The following is a 26999-nucleotide window of genomic DNA, read 5'->3' as shown; positions in this document are numbered from 1 at the left end:
CAGGTTTTCATCTGTAATGACATTGCTGGACCAGTTGGAGTTTTTATTTTACAACAATCCAAGAACTCCATGGTCAATTTCACTGTCACCAGCTACTTGCTTCAAGCTAATTTTAAAAAATTGGAATTCTCACTCTCAAACTCCTAGAGTGGGATTTGAACTCTCGTTTACTGGATTATTAGTCCCAGAATCTGGATTACTAATTCAGCAACAGAGCCACCATGCTCCTGTAGCATAATCAGAGCAGTGCTCAAGCTATTTTTGTTTTATTTACTGTCGATTTTCTCCCTTTCTCTGAAGGAGACTAACTCTTCCCTTAGTGCTGAAGGAAGGCGGTGGGACAAGGTGGGAGTGGAGATGAAGAACATCAAGCATCTCGCTCAGTGGTCATCCTTCTTGTGCAGAATTACACAGGGAGCACCAATATAGTATTAAACTATTGGAGCAATACTGTCCTCACTGAACCTAAACTTCGGTGCACCTTCCAGCATGAGTCATAGAAACATAGAAATAGGAGCAGGAGGAGGCCATTCAGCCCTTCAAACCTATTCCACCATTCATTATGGTCATGGCTGATCATCCAACTTGATAGCCAGATCCCGTCTTTACCCTCCCCCCCCCCCCCCCCCCCCCCCCACCCCCCCTATATCCTTTGATCACTGCACAGGAAATTTGGTATGTCCACTACGACTCTCACCGACTTTTACAGATGCACCATAGAAAGCATTCTTTCTGGTTATATCACAGCTTGGTATGGCTCCTGCTCTGCCCAAGACCGCAAGAAACTACAAAGGATCGTGAACGAAGCCCAGTCCATCATGCAAACCAGTCTCCCATCCATTGACTCTGTCTACACTTCCTGTTGCCTCAGAAAAGCAGCCAGCATAACTAAGGACCCCACGCACTCCAGACATTCTCTCTTCCACCTTCTTCCATCGGGAAAAAGATACAAAAGTCTGAGGTCACGTACCAACCGACTCAAGAACAGCTTCTTCTCTGCTGCCATCTGACATTTGAATGGACCTACCTCGCATTAAATTGATCTTTTTCTATACCCTAGCTATGACTGTAACACTACATTCTGCACTCTCTCCTTTCCTTCTCTATGAATGGTGTGCTTTGTCTGTATAGTGCACAAGAAACAACACTTTTTATTGTATACTAATACATGTGACAATAATAAATCAAATCAAATATAATCAAAAAGAGTTCCAGAAAATTGTTACGCTGCAATTGGAGAGGTTTATGTGATGTCTCAGATGCTGCCCTATAATCTCTGTCTCTCTCTCTCTCTCTGTAAAAGTCGGTGAGAGTCATAGTGGACATACCAAAGTTGGTTACGCACAATATTTTTGTATCGGGTGTACTTGCTCAGATATATTGTGTTGCTTTATGAATATATACAGCCCTCCACTTTTTTGCATCACTGAACTTTCCCATTTGAGTTTTGCCCTCGAAATTTGTGTTGCCCTTCAGCGGGATAGGGTAAGGTTATCTGATCAATCTGACCTGCCCACCAACTCTCCAAATATTGAATGTGTAACTCTCCACCGTGCGATTGGAAGTCAAATATGAACAAGATCATGACGGAGGATCAAATGCTTTTGCTGGAGAATAAGTCTGGGATCTTCTCACTTGATATCAATATAATTTTATTTTATTTTTATATAATCCCCTCCTTTACTGGGTCGAATCATCGTGCTCCTCTCTCTCTCTGTTTATCTTCATTGCTTAACATCTATCCAATCTGGGAGGATTTAACTCTAAATACCTTGGCTCCATCTTTTGATCTACACTTACATGTATACCAGTTACATTCTTTGCATTCATTATATCAGTTTTGAACTTGTATTATTAATGGACTTTCGCCGACTGTCGTTCAGCAGTATAAATTACTATAATTCTTCTTCTGTTTTACCCACTGTCTCTCGCTTGTTATGACTGGCCAGGTACATCTTCCTTTGATTTGTCTTAACATACCAGTTATTGCTATTTTTCAAAAATAAATGTTCAAATACTGTTTCCAAATGAGGAAACTTTGATTGATGACTTCTTTTACAAAATAAATATGCATTGCTGATTTTACCCTGAATAACTGACTGAAGTACTGTGATAATCACTCCACTGTGCACTGCATAAATGTTTGTTAATGTGTGCCAGGATCAGGAGAACAAGGTTACATTTACCCTTATTAAACTAAACTAATAAGATTTTCAAATGGCTAAATATCACCTTGTATTCAGTTATCCCTCGTCAAATATTTGAGCTCTTTTGCAATGCAAACCCTTGCTCTATGTAATTTATTTTGGTATGGAATAAGAGTGGATTTATTACATATTAATGAATAGTATTAATAATGCATGGCAGTATCAATAAAATAACACATGGCGATAGCCATGGTAAATAAATTAACACTACGAGAGCACTTCTTTGCATTTTGGCAATAGCTCTGCATCGCAGGCGCAGCCAAGAAAGGTTAATGCTTATGTGCCCAAGAATGTTTGAATTAATCTAGCCCAAACAATCCATCAGAATTGACAGCTTATTTCGATCACAACAGGTGCCGTCACACTTGCCTTTGGGGGGGAGGCTACTCGCAGCTGAGAAAGGCAGAGCTTTCCGCGTGAAGTGTACCCACTACTGATGGGCGAGGCCACCGTTAAACTGTGAGGGTATGTCACTGATGCCATATTGTTAGGTGATCAGAGAAAAGAAATAGGGCAATAAAATCCAGCTGTGAGGGATTAGCAATCACATCCATATTTAATAAGCATAGACCAAGTACACTACTTCAATTATCATTATGTTCACCAGATAAAACTTTGCAAATCAATATAGTGCCTTCATCCCCGAATGTCTTTGATTTGATTTATATTAAGGAAGGGAAAGCTCACAATTATTTTACATCAGGCGTTAATTCGGAAGACACAGAATTTGGCAGAATAACAAAGTAAATTGAATAACGTAGACATCTAAGGAATGAATCGTGCTTACTTTACAAACAATCAGCAATCTACAGAGCCCTGAAATATACACTTGTAAATTCTCCTTGATAATTACCACTACAGTCTCTATATATGCTAATAGATCTGTTAATGCCTTACTTAACATTCTGTGTGCATATAATAGCACCACACAGCAATGGATACTGTATTACAGCAATGATGAAGCGTGATATGGTAGTGTTTAGGAATTCAATTTTTATTCAATACAGAAGGGACTTAAAAGTGTGTGATGAATCTTCTGGAATGCTAATCTCAAAGCGGCATCCAATTTCTTTTCATTCGTGTGGCAACAATAAGAATGCAGTTCAGACAGAGTGCAGTGTGTATAACTATTATCGTGTGTCTGATGCATGTTCAGGGTAGAAAGCCGTCCTTGTGGAAGTGATTTATCATTGTGACACCTCACAATGCCGAGTTGGCATGGCCAAAAATGACGTCTTAGATAATTGAATGCAGACCAGAAGGAGACGGAATAAAGGGACCTGCATTCATTCTTGTACAAACCATTCCCCCCCCCCCCCCCCCCCCCCCCAAACCCCGGTTTTGATTTCTAAATGGATTCTAATTCTTTGGTCCAGTTAAAAAGTGATCTGTCTTTTCACCCGGTCCATATCTCTTTCATTTGTACTTTCCTTTTAATCTAATGGAATGGCTCTAAAATGCAGCACATTGATTGCTCTCTGTTAACATGGCCTGTGTATAATGACTTGTAATTGTTGCTGGAGTGTGCTCCCAAGCTTAAGAGATTTCAGACAGAGGCCTCAGGCACACAACATTAGCACCCCCTACTGGTAAATATATCTATTGTAGCCCTGTCGATCCCTCATTGTTAGCTTGCTGTCTCTGACAACCTCCATCAGTTAGAACCAGTTTGATTTTCTTAAAGTAGAGCTGCAGATTTGAGCACCAAGATTTTTGCTTCTCTATTCACACTTCTTTTGTGTGCCCTCAAACAGTGAAGGTGAGACTTCAAAGTAGGTCCTCAATTCGAATCCAGACCTTGCCTGCACATTACACAGACACTAATAATATTCAACTAATTTCCATGTACTGGGTATGACATGCCAATTAATGTGGAGTGGATACGGGATATAGAGCATAAACATGCGGAAAATACAGAATTTGTTTTAATTTAAATTTGATATATCTTTTCCAGTTTAGATTACATATTGCATGTGACATGCAATGAATATATCGAGGAGAGTTGCACACATTTAGGCAGTGCTATGCAGTGAAATGGTTGGCAACCTTTCTTTGGGGGGGGGGGCGGGTGGAGTTGCTAGTCTCTGACAGTGGGTGAGATTTAGGGTGGCACGGTGGCACAGGAGTTAGCATTGCTGTTTCACAGTGCCAAGGTCCCAGATTCAATTCCAGCCTTGGGTCACTGTCTGTGTGGAGTTTGCACGTTCCCCCCCGTGTCTGTGTGGATTTCCTCCGGGTGTTCCAGTTTCTTCCCACAGTCCAACGATGTGCGGGTTAAGTGGATTAGCTGTGCTAAATTGCCCCTTATTGTCAGGGGCATTGGCAGGGTAAATATGCAAGGTTACGGGGTCAGGGCCTGGATGGGATTGTGGTCAGTGCAGGCTTGATGGGCCAAATGGCCTCCTTCTGCACTGTAGGGATTCTATGATTATTAAGGTGTACTTTGAATTCTGGTTGTTTTGCAAAACCTCATCTTCAGATTCATGAGTATATCTAATTTTTCACTGTCACACTAAATGGTGAAGTGACATTTTTTTAAAAATCTTTTTACTTCACTGGATCAGTCATCAATACGGGCAGTTTGAACCAGCTTTCACCAAGCACGGCGTATGTGCTGCTAATGTCCTTTTCCACACTCTGCAGAGTCGTCATGCTTTACTTTTGTGTATGAGTGCACCGCAAATAAAGCATAGAAAGGCACTTACACGTGGGGCCACATCTCGTGCAGAAACTGGAGATGCACATGGTCAGGTTGGAAATGTTGCTGAACATCTGGTGTGAAATGCCCAAAGGTAATGCGGCGCCAACACTCAGTCCAAGTTCAGCTCTCGAGCTAGGAATGTTTGTCAGCAACAACTTCAGCGCAGCCTCTGGCGCCTAGGGCGGCCCTTCAGGTTTACTGACTGCACAAGATTGAGTCACAGAGGACTGCTGCAATTTTGACTTTAAATATGCCCACTTCACAGAAAAACAATCAGCAATCGGGGACGTTTTAAAATGTTCGCCATACAAAAATAGCCAAAAGCTATTATTTTCCTCAGATTTATGTGGACACTTGAGCAAACAATGGAGTGAATAGTGGATTTTTTTTATTAAGTGTCATTTTAGCTGTTGCCTAGCACAATACAATAAAGTCATTTAAATTAAATTTATTCATCCGTCATTTTTGCAGAAGAATTAACCCATTTATTTTAAATGGCTTAACTCTTCCATTTAAATATCGGTCAAAAGAATTTTGTATAAACAGTTTTAAGTGTCCCTACGCTTGTACACACTCAGCTTAATTCCAAGGCCTTAATCTTTTGGCTGTTAAGCTGTGACTAAATAGAACAGATGGAAGTCGCAGTTGGTAGGGTTTGCAAAGTGGAGGATCTTTATATTACATCTAACAACATAGCATCCTTTTATCATTTGTGATGCTGCCTTTACGGCTTCCCTTTTTTAAAAAAAGCCTTCTTTCATTCTCATAAGATCACCTTTCTCTTAAAATGAAACTTTGCCAAGGTTTAATGGTCCGTCTTCTCAAAACCGTCCATGCAAGCAGCCAGCAAAAAAAAAAGCTTACGTTTTCTTGCCTCCAGCTACCAGCTAAATACAAGTGACTTAGCCACACCAGCCAATGGTGTTGTAATTGTGACATATCATCAATCAACTTCCATTCATTTGTACACCATTTATATCATATCGGCAGATGTTCATAATGTGTTGAAACAAGAGTGCACAGAGGAAATTAAAGGCGCTTTTCAGTTATTTTTTCTCTCCCACTATTTCATAGAAGAATTTTCATAGAATCCCTACAGAAGGAGGCCATTCCATGCAGAAGGAGGCCATTCAGCCCATCATGTCAGCACTGTCTCTCCAACAGAGCATCTTACCCAGGCCCTATCCCCGTAACTCCACATTTTTACCCCACTAATTCCCCTAACCTACACATCTGGGTACACTAAGGGCAGGTTTTTCCGGCCACACTCGCTCTAAGGCCAGAAAATCCCTCCGAGGTCAATGGACTTTTGCATGGTCCGTGTCAGGACAGGAAAATTCAGCCCCAAGGGGCAATTGAGCAGCCTAACCTGCACATCTTTGGAGTGTGGGAGGAAACCGGAGCACCCGGAGGAAACCCACGCAGACACGGGGAGAATGTGCAAACTCCACACAGTCACCCGAAGCCAGAATTGAATCTGGGTGCCTGGCGCTGTGAGGCAGCAGTACTAACCACTGTGCCGCCCACATGCTGTAACAGTTCTACTGTGGGCATCTGAATGTTCGCCGCTTGATGAATTGATAATGGAAGCATATAAAAAACCCTAGATAATACTAATAATACAGTAATGGTATGTTATTCAACAAACAGATTCACAGCCCAAAGGCTGAATTGCAGTATGACATACATCAAAAAAATCATATATAGACCCAGAAATCAAAGGTAAAGGCATGGAAACATGTTATAATCATGTAGTAACAAAATAGACAGCCAAGTTCAGCAGGTAACAGGGAAATGGTGGACAAAATATTAAAAGAAGGAACATTGAAATCAAATCAAATCAAAATTACAAACTAAAACACTATTTCCTACAGTAAGGCACTGATGTACATATATATCTATGTATCTTATAGAGGATCCGAATCATGTAAAGATCAGGGCTATAGCTTTCCGTCCTTCTTGTTATGGGGTTTAATTTAGTCAAACTTTGATTGTCTTAATTGCTCTGGGTGTGGTAGGGATGACCAATTCTGAAATTGGGTAGATTGCGTAAAGGATTGCACAGTATAAATATTAACTCTATAAATATCTAACTCTAGATATGCAGATATGAAGATCTACAGCAATTCATGACAGATGCACTGATAGATATATGTACACATAATGTAAATATATGCATATAGATATGCTTGTATAGATATAATTCATACATAACCATGAATAGCTATATGACTTACACATTTATATTTTACATATATAGCAATTCACGTGATTTATATACATCCCAAAGAACAGAGTTTCAATAAAATTCAGAAAAAGCCTATGCAATTTTTCATGATAAATGAGAATGCCCAGGACATGAAAAGCATATCTTGCCTGAGGCAGGGTGGTTTACATTGAGGCTCCTGCTGCTTGCAATGGGAGAGAAGCACAGATCAGAATGCCTCCCTTCCCTCCTTCTATCCAATAACACCGCTTGAGCAGCACGCGGAAAACTATTAGGGAAAGGAGTCTTAACATTAAATATTTAAAGAAGAATTACCTTCTGTGCACTGCGAACAGTTGGGTTATAACAAGGTTTTGAGACTGCAGTCTGTTTGGTTCAAAGATCAGTGGATTTGCACTCAGTTCTATAATTCCACTCTGCTTAAGAATCTGTCGTCGGTTAAGGAAGTGATTAAGTGCTTCAGGGGGACTTGGTCTTTCCTTATACTTGGACATTGTAGGCTTAGGTGTCAGCCATTTCTGTGACCTCGAGAATCAAATTTGCAGTAGCATCGTATCATTTTATGTGATATTGGTTTGTTTGACAGCACCACATCGTTATAGAACAAATCAAGCAGTATAATTGGTTGCTAGTCTGTAGAAGAGTCTTATTTGATTTGATTTGATTTATTATTGTCACATGTATTGGTATACAGTGAAAAGTATTGTTTTTTGCGCGCTATACCGACAAAGCATACCATACATAGAGAAGGAAAGGAGAGGTGCAGAATGTAGTGTTACAGTCATAGCTAGGGTGTAGAGAAAGATCAACTTGATATGAGGTAGGTCCATTCAAAAGTCTGATGGCAGCAGGGAAGAAGTTGTTTTTGAGTCGGTTGGTACGTGATCTCAGACTTTCGTATCTTTTTCCCGACAGAAGAAGGTGGAAGAGAGTATGTCCGGGGTGCGTGGGGTCTTTGATTATGCTGGCTGCTTTTCCGAGGCAGCAGGAAGTGTAGACAGAATCAATGGATGGGAGGCTGGTTTGTGATATGGACTAGGATTTGTTCATGACCCTGTGTAGTTTCTTGTGGTCTGGGACAGAGCAGGAGCTGTGTTACGACCAGAAAGAATGCTTTCTATGGTGCATCTGTAAAAGTTGGTGAGAGTCGTAGCGGACATGCCAAATGTTACTTCCTCAGTAATTTGTAAAGTGTCTAATTAAAAGATGAGGTGTTATTCCCTGATCTAACATTGAGCGTCACTGGAACAGTGCAGTTCACAGACCATGGACAGAGATGTTAGCATGAGAGCAAGCTGTAAAATTAAAATATAGCAGACCAGTGGAAGCTCGGGGTTAGGCTTGTAGATTGAATCAAGATGTTCCGGTTCTGCGTTTGGTCATGCCATTGTAGAGGAGGCCACATTGTGAACAGCAAATACAGTATATTAAATTGAAAGAAGTACGGGTAAATAAAAGCAAATCACTGCTGATGCTGGAACTCTGATACAAAAACAGAGAATGCTGCAAAAACCCAGTTGGTCTGGCAGCATCTTTGGAAAGAGAAAACAGAACTAATGGTTTGAGTCTGTAAAGAGAGCTAAAGAGTGGGAGAAATGTGCTGGATTATATACTGTATAAGAGGGGGTGGAGCAGCCAGAGCAGGGTAGAAGATCAGTGATTGGTGAGAGATAGGAGAGATTGCAACAAAGATGTGTAGGTTGCTAGACAGAGGAAATGTTAGTGACAGGAGAAGGTGGTAGTAGTTGCATAAAGGTAAGATATCAGAACGTGTTAATGGGAGAATAAAGGTCAGTGCTCAGTGAAAGCAAAACTGAAGAACAAGTGACAGATGGCCCAGTGGGGGAGGGGGTGGGTGTTTGCATTGGGACTTTAAAAATGTTTTAATATAAAAAGGACAGGATGGAGGAGAAAGGTCACAGTCTAAAGTTGTTGAATTCAATGTTGAGGCCTGAGGGCTGTAACATTCCTAATCGGAATGTTTGCGTTGGGCTTCACTGGATCATTGCAGCAGGTCAAGGACAAATGTGTGGGTATGAGAGCAAGGTGCTGAGTTAGAGTGGCAAACAGAAAGGTTGGAGTCGTGCTTGCAGACTAAGAGAATGTGTTCTGCAAAGCGGTCACCTAGTCTGCATTTAGTATCTCCAATATGGAGGAAATCACATTGGGAGAAGCAAATGCAGTCGACCAAATTGAAGGAGGTGCAAGTGAAACGCTGCTTCACCTGAGAGGAGTGTTTAGGGCTCTGAATTGTGAGGAGGTGGAGGGGCAGATGTTGCACCTTCTGCAATTGCAAGGGAAGGTGCCATGGGAAGGGGATGGGGAGTTGGGGGATGTTAGAGAATGGACCAGGGACCAGTGGTCCCTGTGGAATGTTGGCTGGGTGGGGGGGGGGGGGGGGGGGGGGGGGGTGCGGGATGGGGGTAAGATGTGTTTCATGGTGGTATCATGCTAAAGTTTGCAGAAATGGCGAGAATGATCCTTTGAATGTGAAGGCTGGTGGAGTGGAAACTGAGAAGAAGAGGGACCCTGTCATGATTCTGGGGCTGGGAGGGGAAGGGGTGAGGTCAGCAGTGCAGGCGACGAGTCAAACATGGTTCAGTGCCCTGTCTACAATGGTGGATCTCAGTTAAGGAAAAAGACAGACATGTCAGAGGTGCCATTTTCATCATAGGCAGAGAAACTGGAAGAATGGGATGGAGTCTTACAGGCTTTACCTGGGAGGAGTCCTTGGGCCCCTAGAAGTGAGGAGAGAGGAGTTAAAGGGCCGGTGTTACATCCCCTGCACTTGTATAGAAATGCGCCGAGGGAAGGGGACAGGGTGTTGGGGTCATTGAGGAGTGGACCAAGGAATTGTGGAGGGAATGGTCTCTTTGCAATGCTGAAAGGGGAGGCAAAGATCCATTGTGTTTGTGATGGCATCATATTGGAGGTAGCAGAAATTGATCCCTTGGCTGATGAAATGGACGGTGAGGACAAGGGGAAACCTATCGTGATTCTAGGAGTGAGGGATGAGATCAGATTGCGGAAAATGAGTCAGACGCCCTCACGATCACTGCCGACCACAGTGATGGGGCATCCTCAGTTGAGGAGAAAGGAAGACATATCGAAACCGGGGATAGCTCACCCCTTTTCTACTTCAAAATAATGGCCAGGGATCTTTCACATTCACATTGGAGGATGGACAAGGCCTAGTTCAACATTTTATCCGAGCAATAGCACCTCCAACCATACAGCGCTGGAGCATCAACTTAGATCTTTGAGCTCAAGATTCTGGCATAAAACTTGAACCACCAACCTTCTAACTCGAGAGATAAGAATACTACCCACTGAACCACAGCTGACATTCAAGTGAGTTCAAGCCTTGAAAACTGATCTATCGTGCAAAAGTTTGAAACTGAAACCACTTCATACCAATTCTAAGTTGTGGTGTCAACGCATTGTCAATTTAACTTCCCTCTTTACAACTCCCATGTCAAGATTTGAAGACTATTTATTTGGCAGTATGGAGATTTCATTTTGATCCTATGACCTGGTACCTCCTGCACTAAATCAAATACATAACCTGAAAATTTGTGCTGACATTCATGTTATCGTGTTTCACCTTTAGACATAAAAAAATGTGCAGGTTACATTCAGGTCACATAATGCTAAAAAGGATGGGATGTAGAAGGTGGTAGGAGCCTGGAACACATTGTCAGGGGAGGTGGTGGAAGCAGACACGCTAGCAACATTCAAGACGTATCTTGATAGACACATAAGCGGGACGCAAACAGAGGGATAGAAACTAGATATGGGCTTGGTGGGCCGAAGGGCCTGTTCCTGTGCTGTATTGTTCTTGGTCTTTTGTTCTTTGTAATTGCAGTAACAATTAAACTAGATTAGATGACAAAAACTGTGTGAAGTTTATGAATTGCAATATCCAGATAAGTTTGTAAAAGTGGATTGTTACATTATTCCGATCATTGTCATGTCACATTGTTTTTTTGTGCTATCTCCCTCACTATATTGAAACGTGGTGAATTCACTAAACACGGTGGCATCTCTGTCAGCATCAATATTTTCACCAAAGCTTCCTTCCACTTTTTCACTCAAATATCCTGAGACATTGAAAGGTCAGACACAATAGCTGGAATTCTCTGGCCGTTCACACTCCATCGCCATTGCCAGCGAGAATGGAGAATTTGGCGCTCAGCCGAATCTCTGTTCACTGCACTGGGACTGGAGAATCCCAGTTGCGGGCAAGGTCAGATAATCACACCCCCATAGCTACTCAGGAATACACTCATATTCATGACTACAGACCCACAATGTTCAACGAAAACTAAATTCCACAAGATTGCTTTTCTTTCCGTTGCAGCTGTCTCAAAATTTAGTGGACACTTGTCATTTTAATTTGAATTTATGATATCTATGGGGAGCATTTTCCTCTTTTCAACAAAAGGATCAACAACCCTACATGCTGTAATAATTTAGAGGCGATAAATTGAAATGGCAGTTTTGGGGGTGGTTTTGCGGCCATTAAACATTGGGTTTCATTGCTATCCCAGTCCCATTAGCAGGAGCAGCAGAAAAACAAGCATTCACCGTGTAGCAATTAAGGATGTTCATTTAGGGAAGGTAATCAGTCACTGCATTGGTTTAATGATGAAACATTAAAACAGCCATCCAGTTAAACCAGGGCCTGAATTTTCAGGATAGCGAGCACTCGGCATCCGTCATCCAGAGAGTCGCTAGGAAATGCATCTCTGCCAACTTCAATAGGCCCGCTGCCATCTCATGCTTTAATGAGCATTGATTTGCTGCAGGCGGGATATCCATTCACACTCTCCAACCCATCCAGGAACAGCACTGCAGTGGTCGGAAGAGGTACTGCATGTCTGAGACTCAGGCCAAGATTCTCCCGAATTGGGATTAAGTGCCCATGCTTGTGGGGAAACTGGAGTGTTTCCCACTGGGGTAGGCAGCGTCTGTCAGGTGAAATTCGCCCACCTGAAAGATGCAGGTGAGCTCATTTCGAGCAGCCCGTCGGCCAGATAAGATTTTGATACCATTTTTAAAAGGTGGCCCACTCTCTGCGCTCAGAGATAGACCCCCCTCCCCCCAAGAAATTAAAAGGTTCTCCACCCCTCCGACCAGGGGAGCTCCACCAACACCCCCCCTCCCCCCACCCACAAATAATGGGTTAAACCCCACCCTACACCAAACAGGCATGAGGGTAACCCCCCTCCCACACAGGATCCTGTCAGCTTCCTTCTCCTCCCACCGATGACCCCCCTCCCCCCTCAGACCCCCTACTCAAAGTGCCCACAGTACACTGCCCCTTGATACCCTGGTACTGACACCCTGGGCTGACACTTTGGGCCCCAAGGGGATTCAAGGACGTGAGTCTAGTGGCAATTTGCCCTTCTACTGTTGCCACGCTGCAGAGGAAGGGTCCCTCAGGGGTCCTGGGGGTTGGATGGGCTCAAATTAGGGGCAACACACTACCCCAGAATGGGGCTGTTGTGTCTGGACCGTCCCAACTAGCCCTGGCAGACCTGAAGATCACCCCTGTCAAGGTGATTTCAGTAAGAAGTTTAACAACACCAGGTTAAAGTCCAACAGGTTTATTTGGTAGCAAAAGTCACACAAGCTTTCGGAGCTCCAAGCCCCTTCTTCAGGTGAGTGGGAATTCTGTTCACAAACAGGGCATATAAAGACACAGACTCAATTTACATGAATAATGGTTGGAATGTGAATACTTACAGCTAATCAAGTCTTTAAGATACAAACAACGTGAGAGGAGGGAGCATCAAGACAGGCTAAAGAGATGTGTATTGTCTCCAGACAAGACAGCCAGTGAAACTCTGCAGGTCCAGGCAGGCTGTGGGGGTTACAAATAGTGTGACATGAACCCAATATCCCGGTTGAGGCCGTCCTCGTGTGTGTGGAACTTTGCGGAACTTAGCCAAGTTCCGCACACACGAGGACGGCCTCAACCGGGATATTGGGTTCATGTCACACTATTTATAACCCCCACAGCCTGCCTGGACCTGCAGAGTTTCACTGGCTGTCTTGTCTGGAGACAATACATATCTCTTTAGCCTGTCTTGATGCTCTCTCCACTCACGTTGTTTGTATCTTAAAGACTTGATTAGCTGTAAGTATTCGCATTCCAAACATTATTCATGTAAATTGAGTCTGTGTCTTTATATGCCCTGTTTGTGAACAGAATTCCCACTCACCTGAAGAAGGGGCTTGGAGCTCCAAAGCTTGTGTGGCTTTTGCTACCAAATAAACCTGTTGGACTTTAACCTGGTGTTGTTAAACTTCTTACTGTGTTTACCCCAGTCCAACGCTGGCATCTCCACAAGGTGATTTCAGCCAGCTCTATGATCAACACCTGCATTCCTGCCTGTCAGCCATGCAAATTCTGAAGTGTTCAGATCACTTTAATCTCCATGCCCCCCCCCCTGGTCACCTGACAGGACTTTAAATCACTGCAGAACTCCATTCTGCAGCAGAGACTTCACTTTCTTCCTGTCAGAAGCTGTAGGTGTGAGCAGACCCCTTTGAAGTCCTATGACAGAGAGGAAATGTCAATTTCACCTGGGTGTGGGAGTTTCCAGACTGCACAGCTGTACATTCAGCCCCAATGTATGCACACAGCCTTAATGTATACTGAGGCTTCCTAGCAAGTTTAATTCTTTGAAATCCTTTCCATTCCAATGGAACCCTTTGATCTCTAACACATTCAATGTGCAGTGCCTTGAAAAAAACTTACATTGACAGCCCAATGGATTTCCAGCATCCTCCAGCTACCTGTGTTTATTTTTGTTTCCCTTCATGCTTGAATGCAGCTCAAGTACCCCATTTATCCTGACCGCAACTGAGTCAATGTCTGATTGACAGCCTATGGTTTCACTTCCTCTTTTGCAAACCACAATCATTTTGAAGAAATCAAAGCCTGGATCTTCAGGTTTGCCATGGCTATACGGGGCAATGTAGCCATGACACCCCCATCCCAGCAGAGAGTGGCGAGGTCAACCCCTTGTCCCCAATCCGAGCCCACCCAACCCCCCTGGACCCTTGAAGGAACCTTCCTCTGCAGAGTGGCAAATGGCTACTGAACCTGCCTCCTTCTCACGGCCCAAAGCAGCAAGCGAGGGTGTCAGTACCAGGATGCCGGGGACAGTGCACCATTGGAACTGCCAAGGCATGTGGCCTAAAGGAGGGTTGGGTGGGTGGTCTAAGGGGGAGGGGCCTGAGTGCCTGGGTCTGAGGGGGAAGGTGGGCTGAGTGGGAGATCTGAGGGAGAGGGGCCTGAGTGGGTGGGGAGGTCTGAGGGGGATCTGAGGGAGAAGGGGCCCTGAGTGGGGGGGTTGGGTTGGATAAATCTTATGCCTGCGTGGTGTGACAGGGGGACGATGCTTCTCATTGCTGAGGAGGTGAGTATAAAATTCTGGCCCATGTCTTAAAAGTTTCTCTAAATCCGACTGAATGCTCATGTGTAATATCATCGCAAATTTCCTGGGTCAGTTCATTTGCTTCTTCATTCCCATGGCCTGTTGCAATCTGGGTCAAGGATAAGATTGGAATCTGTTGTGTGAGTGCAAATTAATGGGATGGAGAAAGTTAAATGCCAGCTTCATGGTGTCAAAAATTCTGAAAGGGTTTAATAAAGACTGAATGAAAGGGATGCCACCATATTAACAACCTCTGCTGATGCTGAAAGCAGCCAGGTGTTAAGTCATGACCAACCACGCTGAAAGCAATGAAACAGTCCTATAACCTCGCTGAGCGAGTTGATCACATGTCCAAGCCTGATCATGATGGAACCCACACCCTCAAGGAGGCCGAGAGCATCCTTCCTCACTCCTCATCCCAATTGCTCCTATTACACCAGATATCCTTAGCCTGAGGGGTGACATTTTCAGGAACAGAGAGTGGGAGGGGGACGGGGGGGAGGGGGGTTCTCCAAATCAGTGACCATCATTTGCCCAACAAGGACAGACAAAGGGTCCACTCCCTTAAAAGCCAGAAAGCAAGCGATGGAGATCAAATTCAGCTGAGTTATTGGCGTTTTCCTGAAGGTTCTGCTAGTTTTCCAATGGGAGGACCAACATGACTTCCTCTCCCTGAGAGGCCTTTCGTGCAAGAAACAATACTTTTCATTGTATACCAATACATGTGGCAATAATAAATCAAATCAAATCAAAATCAAACCGTTGTTCGAATCCATTGAATAAAGTTCATAGAATCCTTATAGTGCAGAAGGAGGCCATTCGGCCCATTGGTTCTGCACTGACTCTCCAAAAGAGCATTTTACCCAGGCCCCAATCCAACAATGACCAACAAATTGAATCAAGGCCCCAGTTGTTTTGCCACGAAAAGGATCCATGGCACTATTTAAAGAGAGGCAGGGGAGTTTTCCCAGCTTCCCAGCAGATATCACAAAACAGGTGAGTGTAAACTGGCTGCTGCATTTCCTACATTACAGCAATGGTGACATATCCTTCATTGGATGTAAAGCACTTTGGACGTCGTGAGGTTGTGAAAGGCTCGGTATAAATGCGTCCTCTTTCTTTTTTTACTTTACGGGCGACACGGTAGCGCAGTGGTTAGCACTGCTGCTTCACAGCTCCAAGGTCCTGGGTTCGATTCCCGGCTCGGGTCTCTGTCTGTGTGGAGTTTGCACATTCTCCTCGTGTCTGTGTGGGTTTCCTCCGGGTGCTCCAGTTTCCTCCCACAGTCCAAAGATGTGCGGGTTAGGTTGATTGGCCAGGTTAAAAATTGCCCCTTAGAATCCTAAAATGTGTAGATTAGAGGGATTAGTGGGTAAATATGTGGGGGTAGGGCCTGGGTGGGATTGTGGTCGGTGCAGACTCGATGGGCCGAATGGCCTCCTTCTGCACTGTAGGGTTTCTATGATTTCATTCTTTCTATGGAGATGGTAAATTCATTGCACTGTTCACACTTCTGTCAGAAATGTGTTAACAGTTTTGAAAGTTATTTTCCTTGTTCCTCACAACCGCTTGAAACCAGTAAATCATAATGAATAAAAAATGGAGACATTTGTTAAATTTCTAATGTGAGGAACTTTAATTAATTCTACAATCTCAGTTGCTTTTCCACCTTTTATCATAGAATCCATACAACGCAGAAGGAGGCAATTCGACCCATCGAGTCTGCACCAAAAGAGCATCTTACCCAAGTCCAACCCCTGCCCTATCCTTGTAACCCCGCACATACCCCATGGCTAATCCACCTAACCTACACACCTTTGGACACTCAGGGGCAATTTAACATGGCCAATCCACCTAACCTGCACACCTTTGGACTGGAGCACCCGGGGAAAACCCATCAGACACGAGGAGAATGTACTAACTCCACATAGACAGTTGAATTGAACCCGGGTCCCTGGCACTGTGAGGCAGCAGTGCTAACCACTGTTTTTTTTGTATATGCCCCAAGTAATGCTTGAATAATGAGGAAAAAGCTGAAACATACCGGGCGGAATTTACAGCCTTGCTCATCCCAAAGCCATAAAATCCCGCCCGAGGTGAACGGATCTTCCCATTGACCACCCATTGCCCGCTCTGATTCGCGTGGCAGGCAGGACAGCAAAATTCCGGCCATTGTAATTGAAAAGCCAGGCTACAGAGGAGCTGAGAGTCCACCTTACTGCCTGCCATGCCATATGTGGTTAGCACAATGGTTTCAAGGTCAAGGTTAGCAACAAGGTGAAGGTCTAGTGATCAAGATCTTGGCTACTGAATTAGAATTATTACTGAATTATTAAATTACTGAATTATTTGGTATTTGCTACCAAATAAACCTGTTGGACTTTAACCTGGTGTTGTGAGACTTCTTACTGAATTAGAAACCAGGATTAGGTGGAGCCTAATAAAAACAATTCTCTTCACCATCACTAATAGATGGGCAAGAGAGGAATCCACCAGCATATCTTCAAACACACACTTTTTTTCTCCTTGGAGAAGAGTGGTGGAAGAATTCCCGAGCTGGTTATCTGTGTTAGGAACGCTCCTTCCGTGGCCAGTAAGTCCTGGTGTTGGACTGGAATCTGGAGTTTCGGGTCCAGAGGTAGGGGCGTTACCACTACCACAGGACCTCCTATGACCTGTCTATACATCTATTGATTTCAATTAATTGTAACAGCCAGAGTTGTAATGTGTGTGTTACAGGTCCTTGACTTTTTAATTCCTGTTAAGGGCCATTTTGCACATGGCTCATTTCCTTTGGAATAGAGAGAATGTTCAAACACCCCTCACATCACTTACATCGTCCATAACCCATGCAGATCTGTTTTTCTTTAGATAGAATTGAATAGAATCGAAGAATAGAATTGAATCATAGAATAGAATCCTTATAGTGCAGAAGGAGGCCATTTGGCCCATCAAGCCTGCACTGGCCCTATCCCCATAACCCCATACGTTTACTCTGCCAATCCCCCTGGCACTAAGGGGCAATTTAGCATGGCCAATCCACCTAACCCACATATCTTTGGAGTGTGGGAGGAAACCGAAGCACTCAGAGGAAACCCACGCAGACACGGGGAGAATGTGCAAACTTCACACAGACAGTCACCCAAGGACGGAATCAAACCCGGGTCCCTGTGAGGCAGCAGTGCTAACCATTGAGTCACTGTGCCACCCTTTTTTGGACGGAGACCATTCGGCCCATCAAGCCTGCACCGACAACAATCAGTGGCCAATCAAACTAACCCGCACATCTCTGGACATTTTCTTTTTCTCGCTAGTTTCCTTTCACCTATTTTATGATGGGAGAAAGACTTGTCGAAGTAAATGACGGACGAAAAAAATTGACACCGGTCTTATTTACTTATGCCTATTTCTCCCCCTTTAAATTAATGGGAAAAATATCCTTATGTGCCTACTCTAATGAGCTTAGCAATGAATCAAAATGTCATAGTTCATCCAGTTCAAATGCTCTAATTAATCCTCTGTGTACGGCAAGAACATCTCCTGAACATGGCTGCTAAACATGCCAAAGTGTTTTGAAAAGAATCTTTAAAATTGCATTATACTGCAGAAAACAAACTATTCTTTTTTTTTCTCTCCCTTGTCAACCAGTGAACACCAGGGAATATATGTGGAGAAGGAAAACATCACTGGTATACAAAGAAAGAATCAGCCAACAAGGGATTCACAAATGAAACGGCTGATGATCAATGAAGTCATTCTGCGTTTGCATTACCTGCTAGACTTGAGACACCATCTTCAATGATGATTTGCTCTGTGGCCACATTTGCAAATCCCCCAGGCTCACACACACTGCAGTGCTCTTTATGAGGCTGCACAGGGATGACGCATTCCTTCACAGAGAGTGGGTGTTAAACAGTAAACTGCAATTAAAATATTTGTGATTCACAGGCTAGTGATTCACTGCTTTTTCTGCAACACACACAAATTCTTCTCAGGCAATGAGAGACAACAAAATGAAAGTATAATGAAGCGGCCTTTGTGCCACATGGGATTTTATTGCATTTTGTCATTCACATTTAGCAGTTGAAAGTAACTATATTATTTTGTTTTTAGTACTATTTCTCCTCACATTTTAATCACGAAAGTGCTTTGTAGCCTATATATTACTTAATTAGCCTTCCCACTGTGTCAGATAATCATCGTCACAAATGGAAGCTTAAGATAGTATTCATGGCCCCAAATAACAGCGGGGTTCCTGGATAACAATGGGAAGGTGGAGCAGCCAAGTACAAATTGTTGTCCTAATCCGTGGGCTTTTCTGAGGCAGAGGGGGCAAATATTTCTTGCAATCCGTTCTTTCCAGACAACGTCAGAAACAGGAAGTGGGATCAAAAGAGAAAATTTTGGAAAATCTCAGCAGGTCTGGCAGCATCTGTAAGGAGAGAAAAGAGCTGACGTTTCAAATCTAGATAACTCTTCGTCAAAGCTAAAAGGCATAGAAAGTGGGAGATATTTATACTGCAGGGTGAGGGAATTAAAAAATGAGGCATAGCCAGAGAAACCAGGGGAAAAGGCTGCTAATGGCAGTCCACAGAGAGAATAAAGGGTGTGAATGGCCAAACGGCAGAGCTGAAATCAGAGGGTAAGCTGTGACAGATGAAGATGTGGGGGAGGGAGTAGAGATGGATGAGAGAGAGGTAAATTTTAGAAAAAGGGGGAGAGGGGAAGCAAAGGGGAGAAAAGGTAAGGAAAGGAGATAACGTAGGGGGAAAGAGTGGGGAGGGAAGAAAACTGAAGAAAGACAATAAAGAAATAAGAAGTAGAGAACAGTAAAAAGTGAAATAAAATGAAAACAAAGGGGTCGAGGAGGGGTAGAGCTAATCATCTGAAGTTGTTGAATTCGATGTTGAGACCGGAAGGCTGTAAAGTGCCGAGCTGGAAGATGAGATGCTGTTCCTCCAGTTTGTGTTGAGCTTCACTGGAACATTGCAGCAGGCCAAGGACAGACATGTGGGCATGGGAGCAGGATCGTGGGTTAAAATGGCAAGCAACCGGAAGGTCAGGGTCCTGATTGCACACAGACCAAAGTGGGATGGAAGTGGGATGGCTGGGGCCCAGGAGTAGTTTTGCCAGTCTCACCTCTGGTGACCCGCTACCAACTTTCTTCTTCAATCAAGAACCTCCTCCTTCTTGCAGACCCCAGCCCGGAGCTGGCACTTTCCATTCCTTTATGGTCTTCTGGAGGAGACAGCTGTGGGTGACATGAGCACTCATCACAACACTTGAGTTAAGTGACCTCCTTCTGACCCCATGGACTTCAGTGGTAGCCACGCTGGGATTCTGGGGATACGGACTTCCAACCCTAGTGAAACAATTCAAACAGGCGGTGCATTTGAGGGTGAATTTCTTGAGGAATGGCAATGTTGAGAGTTATGAAGGAAAGGGGAATAAGGGTAGTTGTGGTGGTGGTATCAGAGAAAGAGCAAGTGGGGTGGGAAGGGGTTGAAGGTGTAAATAAGGAATCTCATAGAGAAGAAGATATTGCCGAGTGCTCGGAGAGAAATGAGGAGATAATGAGGGGATAACTGCAGGGTGGTGCAGAATTCTACGATCCCTGCTGGCTGGTTTGCAGGTAGGGTGGGGGATGCTGGTTGCCTTTTTCTCAGGTTGCCTTCCCACCGTTACCCCCTCCTCACCTGTTGTAACCTGTCTGCAAATTTACGGGGCATAGGCAAGGGTTTAGGCCAGCCTGGCCACCCTTGCCCCAGTTGAGGCCCTTAAGCTGGCAATTAATGACTACATAAGGAAGGTTTCCTGCTTGCTTTCAATTCTGAGGCTGGGGGGAATAGTTCAGAGGCCGGGGGAAGCCTGGCAAGTCACCCTGCTTCGGCCTCTGGTGGAGAAGGGGATTGGCGTTTTCACCAGCTTCCTTCCTACATCGAGTGCCCCTCCCACAAAGTCTATTCACTGTGGGTCCACCCACCATCTTCCCCCCTGCCACAACCTCTCCATCAAGACCCTCGCAACCCCCGCCCCCATTCCCCTCATTTCCACACCCCATCTTGGGATCACCCAAATTTACCTGATCCTGAACTGCAAGACTTGGGAGGTGGGCACTGCTTGTTGCCCCTGTCCTGGCACTGCAGGGACTACAGAGGAGGGTATTCTGCCTGAGAAAGGGGCAGAGATCTCAACTCCAGCCAATGAACGCTCCTTGGCATGTTAAATAGCTGCAGGGAAGCCGGTATTTTTGAGGATACTAACTCCTCAGATGGAAGGGTGGAAACCTGGCATCTGAAAAATCCTGCCTGTGGGGTCAGGGAAATCATCATAGAAATCATAGAAACCCTACAGTGCAGAAAGGGGCCATTCGGCCCATCGAGTCTGCACCAACCACAATCCCACCCAGGCCCTACCCCCATATCCCTACATATTTTACCCGCTAATCCCTCTAATCTACGTATCCCAGGACACTAAGGGGCAATTTTAGCATGGCCAATCAACCTAACCCGCACATCTTTGGACTGTGGGAGGAAACCGGAGCACCCGGAGGAAACGCACGCAGACACGGGGAGAATGTGCAAACTCCACACAGACAGTGACCCAAGCTGGGAATCGAACCCAGGTCTCTGGAGCTGTGAAGCAGCAGTGCTAACCATCTTGGTACCGTGCCGCCCTTGGAAAGAGGAAAGGACTGCAAAAGGAGGAAGAAATGACAGCTGAGGATGCTCCGTGTATAGAATCATAACATTCCTACAGTGCAGAAAGAGGCCATTCAGCCCATCAAGCCTGCACTGACAACAATCTCACCCGTTAACCCATAATCCCACATATTTACCCTGCTAATTTCCCTGACGCTAAGGGGCAATTGAGCAAGGGAATCAATCTAACCTAAAATGAGCTGCCAGAGGCAGTAGTAGAGGCGGGTACAATTTTGTCTTTTAGAAAGCATTTAGACAGTTACATGGGTAAGATGGGTGTAGACAGATGTGGGCCAAATCTGGGCAATTGGGACTAGCTTAGTGGTAAAAACTGGGTGGCATGGACAAGTTGCGCTGAAGGGCCTGTTTCCATGCTGTAAACCTCTATGACTCTATCTTGGACTGTGGGAGGGAACAGGACCACCCGGAGGAAGCCCACGCAGACACGGGGAAAATGTGCAAACTCCACATAGACAGTGACTGACACGAGGCTGGAATTGAACCCAGGTTCCTGGCGTTGTGACACAGCAGTGCTTGCCACTGTGCCGCCCAATCTTTAGGGAGAAGCAGTCAGTCAGCTCCCTACAGGAAGTGAGATGTGATAAATAGCCATTCTCAGGCTATGGAAGTCACTGGTAATGCCACCATTCCTAAGTCATCTTGTACAACACAGTGACTGTTAGATCACTGTACTGGGCACTTCCAGTGGGTGCAAGTTCACAAATCATTCAAGATGACAAGATACTTAGAATACTGTGTTCAAGGATGTAAAAGCGCTGGAGAAAATACAAAGAAGAATTAGAAGAATTACCAAATTTGAGAAGAGTCTCCTAAATTCACTCCAGGGGAAGTTAGATAAGGAAAAGTGATTGGAGGGACATGTTTATAGGGTGAGATTAACTAAGGTGAGTTGAAGCTCATGTGTCCCATGAATACTGGCCCTTGTCATGATCTCATACAATCATAGAATCATTACAGTGCAGAAGAGGCCATTTGGCCCATTGAGTCTGCACCGACTCTCTTACCCAGGCTATTATACCCCCGCCCTATCCCTGTAATCCCACACATTTTACCATTGCTAATCCCATCTAACCTACAGATTTTGGGACACGAAGAGGCAATCGACCTAACCTGCACATCTTTGGACTGTGGGAGGAAACCAGAGCACCCGGAGGAAACCCACGCAGACAGGGGCAGAAGGTGCAAATTCCACATAGTCACCTGAGGCTGGAATTGAACCTCGGTCCCTGGAGCTGTGAGGCAGCAGTGCTAACCACTGTGCTACTGTTTGGTGAAATGGTCTGTTTTTGTATTGGTATTAAGCACAGGAATACGGAACTGGAACTGCAATCGAACAGTTTTGTGACAATTATCTTACTGATTGTTTTATTTCCAGAATGGTTTGAAAGTGAAATTCTCAAACCACTATGGTAGGATGTGAAATGGCAAAATCTGAATTAGTCCAGTAACGCGGCCACTTCACTCCCATATCCATATAACCACACGGTGATACTAGAGGATGAGCAGGGATTTAGTTATGAGTGGGAAGGACAATATTCTTTGCTGCAGGAATTTCACCCAGCAGAGCAGGTTGAATGGAAACCGATCTCCACGGTTTCACAATTCAGCTTTAACAAAGCCCACCATCTGCTGAAAACAACCATACATGGCTCACCTCCTGATGCCAGTGAAATCAGCAAACAGATCTTGGCAGACATACTCAGCATAGAAGATGAACTGTGCAAACATTTTCACAGATACAGGTTTCAAACCTTCCGCAGAACATGACAGACATGGCAATGACTTGGTGGCTGACCCCTTGGTCACTCTGGAATTCAGATAGTTACTTGAAAGGACATGCGGATCTCCATGGGGGAAGGGAAGGAAAGGAATTGTTTGGGCCTTTTTCCCCCATGAATTCCATCTCTACTGTAGCGGTAAGATCACCCAAGGTTTCTGCTGCCCCTGGCATTGCCTGCAGTGATTGATACTGTGTGGTTTGTAATAGATGCCAACACCAGGTGGAAACATGTATTAATTATGAATCATCTTACACGTTTGGTATAATTAAGATTACTATTCTCTTGTGCACGTACAATCTGTGTTTCTTTTATGTTGTTTTCCTCGCATCAACTTTCCCCTATCCCCTTCTGTCCTGTTGACACTTTGTCATGATGTATTTGCATGGATTGTCCTTCAAGAGTAGTCATGCTATGCATGTGAGTGTTGACAGTGAGTGCTGACTGATGCTTGTCCACAGGAAGCTCATGCATGGACCTTTGTGGAGCAAAGAGCTGAGTTGTAAATGAAAGAAAAGGCAGGTTTGGTTTGATGGAGGTGTGGGGGAGGTGAAGGGATGAGGGGGTGGTGCTGGTTAAAGTCTCAGGAAACTGTTTCCCAAACCACATCCACCTCCAACTTGCCCATTTCTAACTGAGGATGGAAGGTGGGTGGACAGGCAACCTGACCCAAGGAGAAGGGTTAGAGTTTTAAATATAATGAGAATGTTTTTAGTCTTGTGTTCCTTCAGCTTTTGAAATCCAAGGAACCTGCCTGAGAAGCCTCTGTGATTAGGCCACACGCCCCCCCTCCCCCCACCACCCACCAAAGGCCTATTTCCCTCAGACTTCTGGCTTCTCCCATCCATTGACTCTGTCTACACTTCCCGCTGCCTTGGCAAAGCAGCCAGCATAATTAGGGACCCCACGCACCCCGGACATACTCTCTTCCACCTTCTTCCATCAGGAAAAAGATACAAAGATACAAATGTCTGAGGACACGTACCAACTGACTCAAAAACAGCTTCTTCTCTGCTGCCATCAGACTTTTGGATGGACCTATCTCGCACCCTATGAACAGTATGCTTTGTCTGAATGGCGCACAAGAAACAATACTTTTCACTAATACTAATATATGTGACAATAATAAATCAAATCAAATCACCCCTTAACGCATGCTGTAATTCCTCCTATCCAAACCAGGGCCTCATCTCTCCACTGTCATGTATGTTGGGCATGCCCCTTTAAGAGAATGGGTCAGGTGACCCTGGACTCAAGCTCCACCCTGGTTGGAGTTTGCCTGATGTGGAGATGCCGGCGTTGGACTGGGGTGAACACAGTAAGAGTAAGAACACAGTAAGAACACTCTTACTGGAGTTTGCCTAGCCAGCCTTGTGCTGACTGTGCTGGGATAAAGACATGATAATAAACTGTTCCAGTTAGTTTACTACCATTGACCTCACGGTCTTTTATTAGTCTCAATATCAGTTCACAAACATAATACCCACCACCAGCAGGGTCCTTCCTATTCCAATACTTCCACCCCCCTGCATCCGCCTTCCATTGCCTCACCCCTCCCTCTGGTCAGTTCCTCTGAAGCAGATGAACCTGCTGCTGTGTTTATCAGTGGCCGTCTCCCCACCTGACTTTGGGTCCATCAGTCAATCAGGCTGAGTCCAGTTAGAGAATCAATCACTGGCATTACTAGCATGCTCCTTGACTATGGATGGAAATTCTGCCCAGAGACACTGGCAAGGAGTAATTGGGCTAAATGACCTGTTTCTGTGCTGTTCATTCTATGAAAGGTGTGTCATGGTCTGCCAAAATTCACTGTTTGCATGTGTTGACATGACACTTGGATGAAGTGCCTATGGGCAATGCCTGAAGAACCATGGCTCCCCCGTTAGGAGAGAAGTGAAGAAAAGTACATAAATAAATTTGCATGATGTTGTTTTCAATGAGAAGAAAGGGCCAAATGTACACGCTGTCCACACACAGACACACACACCACATTCGCACACATACACACACACCACATTCGCACACACACACACGCCACATGCGCACACACACACGCCACATGCGCACACACACACCACCACATGCACACACAGACACATGCACACACACACCACACACCACATGCACACACAGACACACACACACCATATGCGCACACATACCACATGCACACACACACACCACATGCTCACCATCTATGACCAAATAGTGTAAGCATAAAATGAAGATTAAAATAACCATTTTAAATATAATTACATTTTAATTTAAGAATCAGAGCACAGGATCCACAGCACAAATGTAATTTTGTTGAGCAAGTAAATAATTAATGACACGAACAGTTCAATCATTCCTTTTTATCAAGTCCTTCTTTGCATTGCTAATGTAAGATAAACCCTGTTTTAGTAATCGCACGGGTACTCATCAATATTATTCTGCCTGAGTATTCAGAGTAGTTTCAAGGACATTAGAGCCAATATATGGAGATTATGAACATGTTTATATTAAAAACTCGTGTTTGGTATCTTGCCAAAACATTATTAGTAAAAATTTTGAATTTATATGAGGTCATTGAGGAGGCATTTGAGTGCTAATATAATGACAAACAAAAAACGTGGCTTTAGAAGATCACTTTCTTACTTGTGAAAAGTACATAAAAATGTGATAATCTCTCCCTGAAAAAGCACTTGTTTGGAGCCTTGCGTTTTAGTCTAAATAAAGATCATCATTGGGTCGATTCCACTGAGCACTTAACCCAGCAACTGTGAAAATGAATTTTTAATAATATTTTAAGATCTGACTGAAAGCAAAGAGGTTAATGTACTCTGAGTGTGGCAGGACTATCTGGTATATGCGCTGAATCTGTTCTGATTATATTCTAACCTAATCTAATTTGAACTGGACTAATCTTAATTACAGGATTAACTGCTTTTTATTTAAAATTTGTGGAGCTCAAAAATAATGCATAGCTCCCCAGATGGTTCAATGAGTAAACACAGGGGCTAATTCTCCAAAACGAGGGGAAAAATGTGCTCTGCAGTTTTACCCACCCCAATCTGTGGGGTTGGTTCAGTTACATTTTTAGTGTGCATTCCCTGTCTGCTTTTAATGTGTGAAGGGGTGATGTTTAATTAACGGGGAGGGAGAGATTCCCGATTCAAACACCTCTTTAAAGGGTTGCTTCTGTTAAAGGGAGGCAGGCCTTTTTTTTATCATGGAAGCTGACAGTTGCTTAGTAAGATGGCTGGACGAGCAAAGAGGATTGTTCCTTTGCCTGAGGTCAGCTTGAATATGCCCTTGGAGTAAAAGGCACTGATGAAACAGTTTAGCGACAATGGGCGTCCTTATTAATCAAACAAACGTGCAGTAAATGTGGAGGGAGAGGCCGAACAGTGTCAATTGGCAGATCCCCAATTCCATAGGTCTTTGGAAAAGATAAGTAAAAATATTGATGTCAAAAGTGACTTGCATGAAGTTGTCCAAAGTGGAATCTGACCTCCCACAAATGTGACCTTACCTCTCAAAAAGGGTATCGTACCTCTCCGAAGAACTCCAGTAGGGTCAGACCCTTTTCTTCAACTATCTAAACCCACAAGTCATGCTTCTGAAACTTGATGACCAAAGTTGTTGAAGGCAGCTGTATTTTTAAATGGCGGCACGGTGGCACAGTGGTTAGCACTGCTGCCTCACAGTGCCAGGGACCCGGGTTCAATTCCGGCCTCGGGTCACTGTCTGTGTGGAGGTTGTTCTCCCTGTGTCTGCCGTGGGTTTCCTTCGGGTGCTCTGGTACCTCCCACACTCCAAAGATATACGGGTTAGGTTGATTCGCCATGCTAAATTAGTGTCATGACAACTAGCGGGGTACATATGTGGGGTTAGGGGGATAGGGCCAGGGTGGAATTGTTGTCGGTGCAGGCTC

This window comes from Mustelus asterias, chromosome 13 (genome assembly GCF_964213995.1).
Source record: "Mustelus asterias chromosome 13, sMusAst1.hap1.1, whole genome shotgun sequence".
NCBI classification, from domain to species: domain Eukaryota; kingdom Metazoa; phylum Chordata; class Chondrichthyes; order Carcharhiniformes; family Triakidae; genus Mustelus; species Mustelus asterias.
This window is presented reverse-complemented; position numbering follows the sequence as displayed.